The following is a 14402-nucleotide window of genomic DNA, read 5'->3' on the forward strand; positions in this document are numbered from 1 at the left end:
AGTTTTTTTTATTAGCAAAGAAATCTTGCAATTAAAAATATGCTTCAATAATCTGTTAACCTTTTTCTCTGTTTTAATTTTCTATTAGAACAAATTAATTTGACATTGCTTAGGTAAAAATCGAATATGAAATGAGGAGGCCTTAAATCAATTGATGAAAAGCAGGGCAGTTATAGACAATATCCAAAAGAAGGTCTTTATTAAGTTAAATAGTTTTGTCCTTTTATCCCTTCACCCATATTTCTTATCTGATGAGGTAATGCAAAATGTCAAATGTCCAATCTTTCCTTGGAAGGAAGCTTTCATTGTCTATGCTTGACAGGGAAAGAACTGTGGGTAAGCTTCCGTTGTCCTTCTGTTGTATTCTGCCTGGAACATGTTTTAACTAAAAAGGCAGTGCAGAACCCGGCAAAAAGCATGAATAAAAAAAATACTCCCAGAAGAGGAAATTCACATGAAAGCAACATAAAAGGATGGACCATTCATGTGAGAGAAATCTATATATTAATATGGAAATTAGGTCTGTGAAGTCTATGAAGCAGACCATTGCTCAAGTGACTGACTAAAGAATACAAACCCATTAAGGTCTTAGCTTCTTTATACTTCACAACAGAATTTCTTTTGTTTTGAATTTGGCCATAATATTGGTGTATGGGAACAGATGAGCACTCAGATGCTAGAAAATATACAGGAGTGCTTTGCACTTTAAAGATCAGAAAAGAGTGCTGGCAAAAACCTAAGATTAGATATAATAACATAATTTGTTCCAGAGAAATTATTATCAAATAGCAATTGATATCAAAGTGTACTGTAAGCTTCTAAACTGGGAGACAGAAAGCAAAAATACACCCAAATAAATTGTTGTTAATGAAGCGGTATACGCTAATTAGGGTTAATCCCTTGCTCTTGCTGTAGTATACGCTAATCACCCTTTTTTATTTTATTTTTTTACAATCTTCAAGAGTTCTCTTCCTACACTTTCCAAGTCTGTTTTAATTTATAAAACCAATGCTCTGTTAAGAAGATACAGTATTAATATTTGAAATATAAAGTGGTTAAAATGGGCCAATGCCCAGAGCAATCTAAAAGTTACCATAGTAGCCTCAAATAATATAGTTATAGAAAACCATGATTTTTAACACACAAAAAAATATTTTTTAAAGAGCAAAATGCCATCATTATGTGTATCAAACTAATATAGGCTTGTGGCGGGTGGCTTTTTAAGATGACATACTGTAAGTGGTCACATAACTGCACTATAATGTAACAGTGTTAGGGTTAATCCCGTGCTCTTGCTGTAGTAAGTAACTCCCCAGTAGATACAGGGGGGTGGGCCCATGGCCGAGGTGCTGCCCACCTACCGGGGCTAAGACCTGACACCCTCACTCAGTGGAGTGGGAGCTGATTCCCCTTATCCCATCAGGGGGTAACAGAGCAAAGGAAAGAATTTTGGGGCCTCAAGCACATTGGGTTTGCTCCAGGGACTAAGAGAAGGCAAATCTATGCTGTGAGACCAAATAAAGACGAGTTGTTTTATGCCTGCCTGAGTATGAGTTATTCAGGGTGAACAAGAGAGTTTCTTGCAGGGACTACTCCTATCTATGATAGTTCCTTGGAGGTTGGAAACACTGCACCAAAGAGATAGAAGATAAATCCAAAAGCCTAGTGAAGAAGAAAGTGGTGGAGCACTGCTTGAAAAAATAAATAAAAGGGCTGGAGGCTGCTTGCAGATTAAAAAATGCTTTAATTTATGGCATTAGTAGACCGGGCTACAAAAAAGGGGGTACCTCTGACGCGTTTCGCGCTGTAGGAACGCTTTATCAAAGAGTGACCTGTGTGTATACAATATCCCATTTATATATGCCAGAGTTGTGCAGCCCATTCGCGCCAAAACGGGCCCCCCCGATCACATGGTCAGGTGTAATTACGGGTGCCCATTAAGGTATGGACAGCCCACCCAGCTCGTGCACAAACAAACCTAATTAAAAACAGACTTTCTAAATCGTCACATAGCTGAGTCTCCATCTGCAGAGCATCTCTCCTCCCCACCCGGTCTCCTGTCTAAATCCAAGATGGCGATCGGAGCTAGAAAAATACGGAGGCCCTGGATGGACAAAAAGATCCGCTCTGCAGAATGGTTACTTCAAAGCAAAGACAACTTTATCAACTTGACAAATCAACACAAAAGAAAATAACAATATTTTAAAAGAAGTTAAGCGAAAATATTAAAAAAAAAAGAGAAAAAAGAGAATTAAAAACAAATCTAATAGTAAACATGGTTAAACTAAGTAATGAAATAAACAAAATAATAATAATATTATGATGTATGAAAAACACACTTATATTAACCCCCAATGGTGAACAATATATAAATAATATAGTGACATACTGTAAATAGAATAGATCTAAGTAAAATACCAGTGTGCCCTTAAATGAGAACAATTATACTCATATGTATATATATATATATAATTAACCTAAGTGAAAATATTTGCTCCAAATAATAATAAATAAATATATATAATATATATAATAGATCTAAACACATATACAAATAATAACCTAAATACATGTACTACATAATATTAAATATCTATATAAAGTGATCATAATGAATCATCAATTATATAAGTGATTAAATCCATCCCTATAAGTCGTAGAAAAATCATGTATACAAAAATGTAAACTCCTAAGAATTTGTAACAAAAAAGAAAATAATTAGTCTAATCATAATATAATTGAATAATATATAACATAAATATTAATATTTAAAGAAAATGAACCAATTCCCAATCTTGGTTTATTCCAGATGGAAAAAGAGTATCCATACTGAATATCCAGAACATCTCTCGTCTGTTGAGCATGTTCAATCTGTCACCCCCCCCCCCCCCCGTTGGGGCATGGGAACATGCTCAATAGCCGAAAAAGAGAAGCCCTGGATACCTCCCTGTGGACAATCAACAAAATGTCTTGCCAAGGGATGGGCTTCTTTTTTTCGGCTGTTGAGCATGTTCCCATTTTCTTTAAATATTAATATTTATGTTATATATTATTCAATTATATTATGACTAGACTCATTATTTTCTTTTTTGTTACAAATTCTTAGGAGTTTACATTTTTGTATACTTGATTTTTCTACGACTTATAGGGATGGATTTAATCACTTATATAATTGATGATTCATTATGATCACTTTATATAGATATTTAATATTATGTAGTACATGTATTTAGGTTATTTTTTGTATATGTGTTTAGATCTATTATATATATTATATATATTTATTTATTATTATTTGGAGCAAATATTTTCACTTAGGTTAATTATATATATATATATATATACATATGAGTATAGTTGTTCTCATTTAAGGGCACACTGGTATTTTACTTAGATCTATTCTATTTATGTCACTATATTATTTATATATTGTTCACCATTGGGGGTTAATATAAGTGTGTTTTTCATACATCATAATATTATTATTATTTTGTTTATTTCATTACTTAGTTTAACCATGTTTACTATTAGATTTGTTTTTAATTCTCTTTTTTCTCTTTTTTTTTTAATATTTTCGCTTAACTTCTTTTAAAATATTGTTATTTTCTTTTGTGTTGATTTGTCAAGTTGATAAAGTTGTCTTTGCTTTCAAGTAACCATTCTGCAGAGCGGATCTTTTTGTCCATCCAGGGCCTCCGTATTTTTCTAGCTCCGATCGCCATTTTGGATTTAGACAGGAGACCGGGTGGGGAGGAGAGATGCTCTGCAGATGGAGACTCAGCTAAGTAACGATTTAGAAAGTCTGTTTTTAATTAGGTTTGTTTGTGCACGAGCTGGGTGGGCTGTCCATACCTTAATGGGCACCCGTAATTACACCTGACCATGTGATCGGGGGGGCCCGTTTTGGCGCGAATGGGCTGCACAGCTCTGGCATATATAAATGGGATATTGTATACACACAGGTCACTCTTTGATAAAGCGATCCTACAGCGCGAAACGCGTCAGAGGTACCCCCTTTTTTGTAGCCCGGTCTACTAATGCCATAAATTAAAGCATTTTTTAATCTGCAAGCAGCCTCCAGCCCTTTTATTTATTTTTTCAAGCAGTGCTCCACCACTTTCTTCTTCACTTGGATTCATCATATTGGAAGGAGGCACGCTACATCGGTCCAGGAAGGTTTTGTGAGTTACTTGTTTCTGTGATTGCAGTTCCATTATTCATGTTATTATCATGTCTTATGCCTATGGGTTGAGGGGTGCCGTCCCATAAGTGGGTGTGGGGTGTGCTCTCTTCAGTGAGGGTACATTTCACACACCTGCTGTGGTGCTTGTATACCACTCTATTACCCTATTATATGGCCATCAAGTGAGCATTCAGTGCCCTACATACTGCATTAGAAGTTAACTCTTGCCTGGACTCCTATGCTATATTTCACAATACTGCAGAGACATTTGTAGCACCTACAGGGATTCATTTCCCATACCTGCTAAATCCAAAAGCCTGACCTGTTAATCCCCAATACCAGAAGTGGACACTCAAAGCTTCTAAGAAAATACAGGTGAGCGCCACAAATCACCAGGTAGTGGATAAATCTCCCTTGGGGGTATGTGGGGGGAATAGGTGCTACATATGGAAATGTCTTAAACTGTTGAAAAACTTTTGTACGGAGCTTAGATCAAAATCTCTTCCAATTACGGAGTGAACGGATTCCAGAAATACATACCAATTTTTTTTATCGTTTTGTCTTAAGTGAAATTTGAGCTTTTTTCCATGATCCATAGAAGATGTTAATCACATTCAATTGATTGAAGCTTAACTCTAATTCAGCATTGGGAGTGTAATTTCATAGAATATAATAAACAGGGGCCATTGGGTCAACTTTTAATAGTGATTTACCAATAAATAATTAACAAAAACAGAGGGTTAGAGCAGCACAATTGAGGAAATGTGCCTTATCATACAACAAGCATTCCGTTAAAAAAAAGCACAATCTTGGAACCTAAATTTAAAATTCCAATTTTAAAGAGTCCAATTTGCTTAATTTTGTACACTAACCTCTTGTGTGGAACCGTATCAAAGCCTTTGCAAAATCTAAGTAGATCACATTAACTGTATTACCCTGGTCTAAATTCCTACTTACCTCCTCAAAGAAACAAATAAGGTTAGTTTGGCATGACCTATCCTTCATAAATCCATGCTGACTGTTACTAATAAAAAAAAATGCCCATTAGGTATTTCTGAATATTATCCCATATTAAACCTTCAAGTAGCTTCCCCACTATTGAAGTCAGGCTTACAGGTCTATAATTCTCCGGTTGTGATCTACTGTAGCTCCCTTTTCAAATATACAGATGCAGTCTTCCGTTCTATCGTCCCTCCAGGAACCTACCGTGGACAATCCGTTGGCTGCCCATGGAGAATTTGTGCCTCACTGAGGCACACTTTCACCTGCTATGGCTTTTCAAAAGCCAGGAGAAGCGCACGCTTTTCCTGCACACGGCGCTGGAGTGGGGTTTCAGTATGGGAGCCACAAAGAGGATACATCCAAATGAGGACTTCATTTGTAGGCACTACATCTGCTTTACACAAATCTTGTGGTACTAAGCCTGTGAAAATGGAGTCCTTGAATATTAAATGTAATGGTTTGGCTATTACTGAATTTAGCTCCTTAAGAACTCTTGGATGTATTCTCTCGCTTGCTCCATTTTCTCTACACCTATTCTCTCCTAGACCCTCTACAATCTGGCTTCCGCACTGCTCACTACACGGAAACAGCCCTCACTAAAATAACTGACGACCTCCATGCTGCCAAAGACAGAGGTCATTACACTCTGGTCATATTACTCGACCTCTCTGCAGCATATGACACTGTGGACCACCCTCTTCTCCTTCACATTCTCCATACTCTTGGTATTTGGAACAAAGCTCTATCCTGGATCTCATCCTACCTCTCCCATTGTACTTTCAGTGTCTCTTCTGCTAACACCTCCTCCTCTATTGATCTCTCTGTGGGGTACCCCAGGGCTCTGTCCTGGGACCTCTTCTCTTTTCTCTGTACACACTCTCTCTAGGTGACCTAATAACATCTTTTGGGTTTAATTATCACCTCTATGCTGATGACACACAAATATACTTTTCAACACCCGACCTGCTGTACAAATCAAAGTTTCTGAATGTCTCTCTGCTATATTATCCTGGATGGCCCTCCGCCGCCTTAAACTCAACTTGGCTAAAACAGAGCTCCTCATACTTCCTCCCAAACCTGGCCCTACAACATTCTTCCACATTACTGTTGGAACTACGATCATTCACCCAGTAGCCCAAGCATGCTGCCTAGGGGTCACACTCGACTCCTCTCTCACATTCGCCCTCACATTCAAAACATTTCTAAAACCTGTCGCTTTTTACTCCGCAATATAACAAAGATACGCCCTTTCTCGACTGCTTGCTCGACTGCTAAAACTCTGACTCAGGCCCTCATTCTCTCCCATCTTGATTACTGTAACCTCCTGCTGTCCGGCCTTCCTGCCTCTCACACGTCTCCCCTACAATCTATCCTAAACGCTGCTGCCAGAATCACTCTACTCTTTCCTAGATCTGTCTCAGCATCTCCCCTCATGAAATCCCTCTCCTGACTTCCGATCAAATCCTGCATCTCACACTCCATTCTTCTCCTCACTTTTAAAGCTTTACACTCTTCTGCCCCTCCTTACATCTCAGCCCTAATTTCTCGTTATGCACCATGTGTTCTTCTCAATGATGTCTTTTTTCTACCCCCTTTGTATCTAAAGCCCTCTCCCGCCTTAAACACTTTTCACTGACTGCCCCACACCTCTGGAATGCCCTTCCCCTCAGTACCCGACTAGCACCCTCTCTATCCACCTTTAAGACCCACCTTAAGACACACTTGCTTAAAGAATCATTTGAATAGCACTGTGGATATTCTGAACACATGATACATAAAGCTTGGCCCCCTGCAGACGCACTTACCAGAACTCCCTCCTACTGTCTCTGTACGTTCTCCCTACCTACCAATTAGACTGTAAGCTCCTCGGGGCAGGGACTCCTCTTCCTTAATGTTACGTTTATGTCTAAAGCACTTATTCCCATGATCTGTTATTTATTTGATTACCACATGTATTACTACTGTGAAGCGCTATGTACATTAATGGCGCTATGTAAATAAAGACATACAATACAATACAATGTATGCCATCGGGGCCAGGCGCCTTATTTACTTACTTATTTATTTACTTTACTTATTTACTGTCGCGGCCGAGTTTATTCTTACCTTTACCCGGTCTCGGCCGCGACAGTAACCGGGCGCGCGCCGGGGTGTCCCGTGTGCGCGCCGAAGCCTCGGAGGAGCGGTCCTCCGATCGGGGCTTCCCCCTCCCGTCTCCGGGTCCGCCGGGTCCCCCGGAACCCCCTACCGCCGTCCCCCACATCGCGGGATACCAGGGCTCCCTCGGGGAGCCCTGGGCACGCGCGCATGGGGCGCAGGCACCCGATGAAGCGTGACCGCGCATCGGTGATGCGCGGCACGCCGAGGGGATTTGGCTAGCAAGCCGGGAAATCTCCCGGCTTACGGAACTAGCCAACTAAGATTTAAACGTGTCGCCAGTTTATCAAGCCGCCTATGAACTTGTGTCTCAGTTAACTAATTATTCGGTAATATAAAGGTTGTGGCTTCCTCCTGTGGCAATACTGTTGCAATTGATTATTCCCTTGTAAACACAGAGGCAAAGAATTTGTTTAATACCTCTGCTTTTTCCTAATCTTCAATAATCTGCCTGCCCATTTCACACTGAAAGGGTCCTATATTTTCTTTTCTAATTTTCTTTAATTAAGGTACTTAAAAAACTTTTTAGGTTTGATCTTACTTTCTATTGCAATCCTTTTTTCATTATCTATTTTTGCTCATTTGATTGCCCTTTTGCAATTTTTGTTACATTACTTATAATTCTGATACGATGTCTCCGTCCCTTCTGACTTAAAGAATCTAAACGCCTTCCTCTTCTTGTCCATTTCCTCCCCTACCTGTTTATTTAGCCACATTGGTTTTGACTTATTTTTTTATACTTATTCCCTAAGCGTATACACTGATAAGTATGCTTTTCTAACAATTTTTTAAAGACTGCATTTACCTTCTACATTTTTCCCTGCAAAAACATCATCCGAATGTATTCCTTGGAGATTAGTCCTCAGTTTTTTAAAATCTGCCTTTCTAAAGTTTAAGGTGTTTTTTGAACCCAAGTAATTTGTTTTTTGATAATTTATTCAAATGAGACCATGTTATGATCACTGTTACCCAAATGTTCCCGGACTTTAATATTTGTTATTACTTCTGCATTGTTTGAAATTACCAAATCCAGTATTGCCCCTCTCCTGGTTGGTTCCTCAATAATTTGGGTTGTGTAATTGTCTTTAAGCACCCCCAAAAACCTGTTTCCTATTGTTGTACTGCTAATCTTATTTCCCCAGTCTATGTCTGGATAATTAAAATCACCCATTATGCTAACATGACCTAGTTTTGATGCCTTATCCATTTGCAAAATAATTTTGGCTTCCTCAATCTCACAGATATTTGGTGGTTTATAGCATATCCCTACAAACATTTTCTTTATACTTTTACCTCCACTGCTAATTTCTATCTTCAAGGTCTCAACATTTTCATCATTCCTTTCATAAACATCATCCATTAGAATAGGTTTTAGATCTGGTTTAACATATAAACACCTCCTCTTCAATTTGCTCGATACGTCTGAAAAAGGGAATAACCCTCTAAATTAACTGCCCAATCATGAGTTTCATCCCACCATGTTTCAGTAATGCCTATGATATCATATTGCTTCCTTTTACCCCCCATTTTACCTGTCAGGCTTCTTGCATTAGCAAGCATGAATTTAAAAAAATATTCCGTCTGTACTATTAACTTATCTGCTTCTGCCTTTCTACGTCAATTGTGTTTAGTCTTTAGATGTTTTCTAGTATTATCTGTGTTTAATATGGGTGTTTCTCTGCTTGCCAAACTCCCACTTGCCCCCATTCTACCTCCATGACCCCTTGCTATTTCCCCATCTATTCTTGTTCGTTATCTGTTTCTTGTCTTTCTCTCATTCATCCTAGTTTAAAATCTCTTCCAACCTTTCTCCCCCCTACCAAAGAAGATCCCTCTTCATTGAGGTGCAATCCGTTCCTACTATAAAGTTGTTCCTCTCAGAAAAGGAGTCTTAGTGCTCAAAAAATAAAAACCCTCATTCCTACACCACTTTCTAAGCCAGGAGAGAGCAAACTTTTTATGCCGAGCCCCCCTTTTCATCTATGAAATTTCTCGCCACCCCCGCCCCCTTCCCTGATGTAATCAAAATCACATGACGTCAGCGCACGTGAGCTGGTTCAGCCATTGAGGGCGAACCAGGTTTGTGACGCGTCCGCCACACGTCTACAATCTCCTGTAGCCAAGTTCACAAATTTCTTGGGCTGCGGGCGTGCCCGCAGGCAGTATACTAGTATTGGATCACTGTTTAGTTTATTGTTTGCTGGCATCTGGTAATGTGGTTTTTTTTTGTGGTGCACAAAGGCAATCCATTTGAGAGGGCATTCATCCACCTCTTGCTACCTCCCTTCCCTTTTCCCCCTTCCCCTCCATTTTTCCTTCTCCCATTTGCTTTCCCCATGTGACCCACCCTGACCCAAAGAATAAGCCTCAGCCCCCCCAAAACTCATCTTCCTCCCAAGCCCCTCATTTCTGCCATCCCTGCCTGACCATCATCCCTCCGTTTAGCTGGGGGGTTGTGGGTGGGCGCGCTTCGTTGATCTCTTCCTGGTCCTGCTGGAGCTCCCTTAGGATAGGCGATCATGAGACGGGGGCCTGCTCCGGCTCCTCCAGGTGCTGGAAGGCCCTGCTACCAATGTGTGTACAGATTATTGTTCTGAAAGGGAACACCTCCTCCCCCGTCTGAATTTCCCTCCTCTCCCCTCTCCCACATCAGCAGAAGACATAGCAAAGCATGCAGCTGCAGCTGGAACATCAATCACAGCATGGTGCCGGCCAAACCTGCAGCACGTTTGATGTCACTGCGCTGGGGCGTGCTCCTTCCCTGGCCTCTTTAGAGCAATTTCTCTTCAGCCACTGTACCTCCGCAGCCCCTGCACGCACCATGATGTTGGCCAGACTTTCAAAAGTTAAAACCGGGACCCATCATAAAATGTATTTATAAGGAAAAAGGAAAACTGAGAGCACAGCAAAAAGCATGGAACTGGAGTCCAATAGAAAAAATAACAAAAAAATTATTGAAACATGCCTAGTTTAAAAAGAGAAACCTCTAATGCGTTTCTTGCCAAGGGCGCTTTATCAAAGAGAGCAATACAGTAGCAATGAGAGGAATGAACCTCAGTGTGTGGCGCTACTAGCCCAGTAGACACGCTTGCATCACGCGGAGGCATCCACAGTAACCCTTGATGTACCAGAGTCCTGAATATAAAGCGGAAAGCTGTAGCTGTAGCGAATGAAGCCCATAGGCAATCACATAAGTATAGGGAAAAGCTGGCCACGGCGATCATGAGGTCCCACGACGGGAACCAGCAGACCCCCGCAATGCCAGACCAAATCCCCTAGTGACGGACAATAACGCAGCATACAGTTCAATGATTGGGGTACTCACAAAATCAACCTCTGGTGAATCGAAGACATCCGGTAACAACAGCGTGCATCCACAGGTAAGTGCAGGATAAGGAAAAAGGAAAACTGAGAGCACAGCAAAAAGCGTGGAACTGGAGGCCAATAGAAAAAATAACAAAAACTTTATTGAAACATGCCTAGTTTAAAAGAGAAACATCGAACGCGTTTCTCGCCAAGGGCGCTTTATCAAAGATGTATTTATAACACTAATTACATAACTTAAAAATAAATATTATGATATTTGTCTAATAGCGTACCCATTTATGCTGTATTATTAATCTCTCTCTCTCCTGCCACATCAGGACCTCTCTCCCCTCTTCCACAGTCTCACTCTCCTCTCCCCAGTCTCTCCCTCTCCCAGTGTTTCTCACTCCCTCTCCAATGTCTCTCCCTCCCTCCACTCTCTCTCCCTCCCCCCAGTGTGTCTCTCTCTCTTGCTCCCACCCCCTAGTGTCTCTGTCTCACTCCGCCCCAGTCTCTCTCCCTCCAGCCATTGTGTGTCTCTTGCTCCCACCAGTGTCTCTCTCTTTCCCTCCCTCCAGTGTGTGTCTCTATCTCTCTCCCTCAAGCCAGTGTGTGTGTGTCTCCCCTTCCCTCCAGTGTTTCGCTCACCTTCCCCCAGGGTGTCTCACCTTCCCCCAGGGTGTCTCCACTTCCCCCAGTGTCTTTATCTCCCCCTCCCCCTAATATTTCTCTCACCCCATGTCACTTTCACCCCCTCCCACCTCTCCATGTCTCTCTTTCACCCCCCTCTCCATGTCTCTCTTTGACCCCCACCCCCATTCCCATGTCTCTCTTTGACCCCCCACCCCCTCCCCATGTCTCTCTTTAACCCCCTCCCACCACTCCATGTCTCTTTTTGACCCCCCTCCCACCTCTCCATGTCTCTCTTCGAACCCCCTCTCCATGTCTCTCTTTGACTCTTCTCTCCATGCCACACTCTCACACACACACACACACACACACACACACACACACACACACACACACACACACACACACACACACACACACACACACACACACACACACACACACACACACACACACACACACACACACACTCACCTTATCATGCTGTGTTCAGCAAGGCAAAGCCTGTGCTACATGAGCTGTGCAGCACAGTGCCACCTAATGGCTGAAGGAGAAATTGCAGCTACTGACTGCTTTTCTCGCTGCTTCTGGCAAAAAGGCCCCCGCTGCCTGCGCCCCCCCTAAACAATCTTGCTCACCCCCCAGTTTGTGCACCGCTGTTCTAAGCCATGCATTAACCTCCCTAATCTCTGACTGTCTCCCTGGGGTAGCGCATGGCACTGGTAGTATTTCAGAAAATACTAACCTTGAGGTCCTTGCCTTAAGCTTTTGGCCTAGATCCCTGAAATAATTTTTAGGACCCTCCCTCTTTTCCTAACTTTGTCATTGGTGCCAACGTGTACCAAGGCCGCTGGGTCAGTCCCAGACCCTCTCAACATTCTGTCTACCAGATCTGCAATGCTCCAAACTCGAGCTCCCAGAAGACAACAAACTGTTCGGTACATGCGGTCATGGCAACAGATTGCCATATCTACCTTCCTAATAATGGAGTCCCTTACCACCACAATCTTTCTTGGTCTCTGAGTATCCCGAGTCCCCTCTTTTCTGGAGGAACTATTCCCCTGGCTGCTAAAGGAATCAGTCTCCCCCTGCCTTGCCATTCCTGCCATGACACTCCCAATATCTAATTCAATATGGCTAATCTATTGGGATGGGTCAGCTCAGATATGGACTGCCTCTTCCTCTTCCCCCTGATTCCCCTTATAATTGTTACCCAACTACCTACCTGCTCCTCACTCACAGCTCTACCATCTACACCACTAGCCCCAGCCAGGGCCTTGCTCAGTGAGCACTAAACTCCTTTTAAGATTGTCAATGTCAATGTCAATATTGCAAGTTTCCTCTTAAGATCCTCAATCTCTAACTCTAAAGAGACCACTTGCTCACACTTCTCACAGAGTTATGCTTACGGGAACAGCTGCTCCAAGCCTAATACTGTATATGTGGCAAGATGTGCATTGAGTGGCATTCTCAATCCTGTTCATTATTGCAACTATGGAGTTTTAAGTACTTATAATTAACTGTACTTCACTATACTATACCTTGTTTAGCCCTTTCGTTGTTCCAACTCCTTCTGGTTCTAAATCCACATGTAATACAACCAGCACTTGAAATCAATCAGCACTCCAGTCACACAGATCAGGACATGCAAGCCACCTTTCCTGCCATTAATGATGACGTCAGATGTTGGGTAGCATCTTTTTTTCCAGTGTTAACCTTTTTCTTCAAACGCTAATATGGGCTAAAATTCGGACATTGGGTATTATTCAATAAAGGCATGATTGAGAACCTCTATTGCATATTTTCTTGCAGTACACTTTTTTTTGGAGTAACAAATGTGCTAAAACCAGCATTTGCAATTAAGACACAATGGCAAATTAGATTTTTTCCCCCTAGAAGATGATGGCTGTCTTATATGGAATAGACCCCTGTATATCATGTGGAAAATCTCTAGATTGTGATGTACACTAGAGCAATCTTGTAATTATCATTGTTATATTATTAAATTATAGAAATACATAAAATCATGGTTACACGTTGGTATGCACCCTTTAGAACAATTTATTGCAAACCTCACATATCAATAATATAAAGCTCACTTTAAAAACCTTATTTAAATAAAAATAACTGGACTCGAATGGCAGTTTTTTTCCCGATAATGATGTGCTTCAGGTCATATTGAAGGCCCTAAGTCCTCAGAGAAAAACTAACTTTAGAAGAAAATATAGCAGATGCCAGAATAATAACACAGGACTGATTCTAACAGAATATTCACAGGATTGCACTTAGCAAATTCATATTACTTTCTTTTAAGTAAAAAACAAAATGACAGCATGTTGAGTGGAAAAAGTAGATGACAGTGGTAATAATTTTTAGGGCACTTAAGGACATGTACATATGCAATTTTGCAAAAATAAAAAGGCACTTTTAATAAATGAGGCTGTTTGAAGTATGCTTTCAGTTGCAGCACATTTTTCTTCAGTAGGAAAAGTTGTTTTGATTAATTTTAAATATAATGAGACGGTTCCACTTTCTCTCTGGGAATCATAAAGTAGAACCAAGTAAATGTAGTGATTCTACATACATAAACTAGGTTTCACAGAGAGAAAGAGGAGACATTTTTTTTCAAAATCCATCTTTATGAAAGTCCTATTTCCATGTAACAACATATATTCGTGTTGAAACAGAATGAAAACACATCTCAAACATGGTACTTGTTCTTTGGCAAATGAGCATTGTTTTGCTCTTTTTTTACAGTCCTCTATGGAAACAAAGGTGTTTATTCCCAAAAGGAATACTGTTCATAAATCGTTAACCAAAAATAACATGGTTTGTAGGTGTAAGGATATGCACAAATAAATCTTTCATGGCCAATCCTATTCCTTACTAAAAGTGTTCTTCCTCTGCAAACCTAAATAAAGACTCCAATTGTTTTGGGCACCGGCACCATTTTCTTTTTTGATCTCATCTACTATGTACTATTATATTATATATAGTGGTGCTGTCTACTGATACAATATTTGGTTTCCTAGCCGGAAAATGTTCTGATGTATAGAGAGGTATTAATCGTTTTTCAACTACTCCTATTGCTAATGCTATTTACATCGCTATGTTGGTATTGATA

Source organism: Ascaphus truei, chromosome 1 (assembly GCF_040206685.1).
Source record: "Ascaphus truei isolate aAscTru1 chromosome 1, aAscTru1.hap1, whole genome shotgun sequence".
Lineage (NCBI taxonomy): Eukaryota > Metazoa > Chordata > Amphibia > Anura > Ascaphidae > Ascaphus > Ascaphus truei.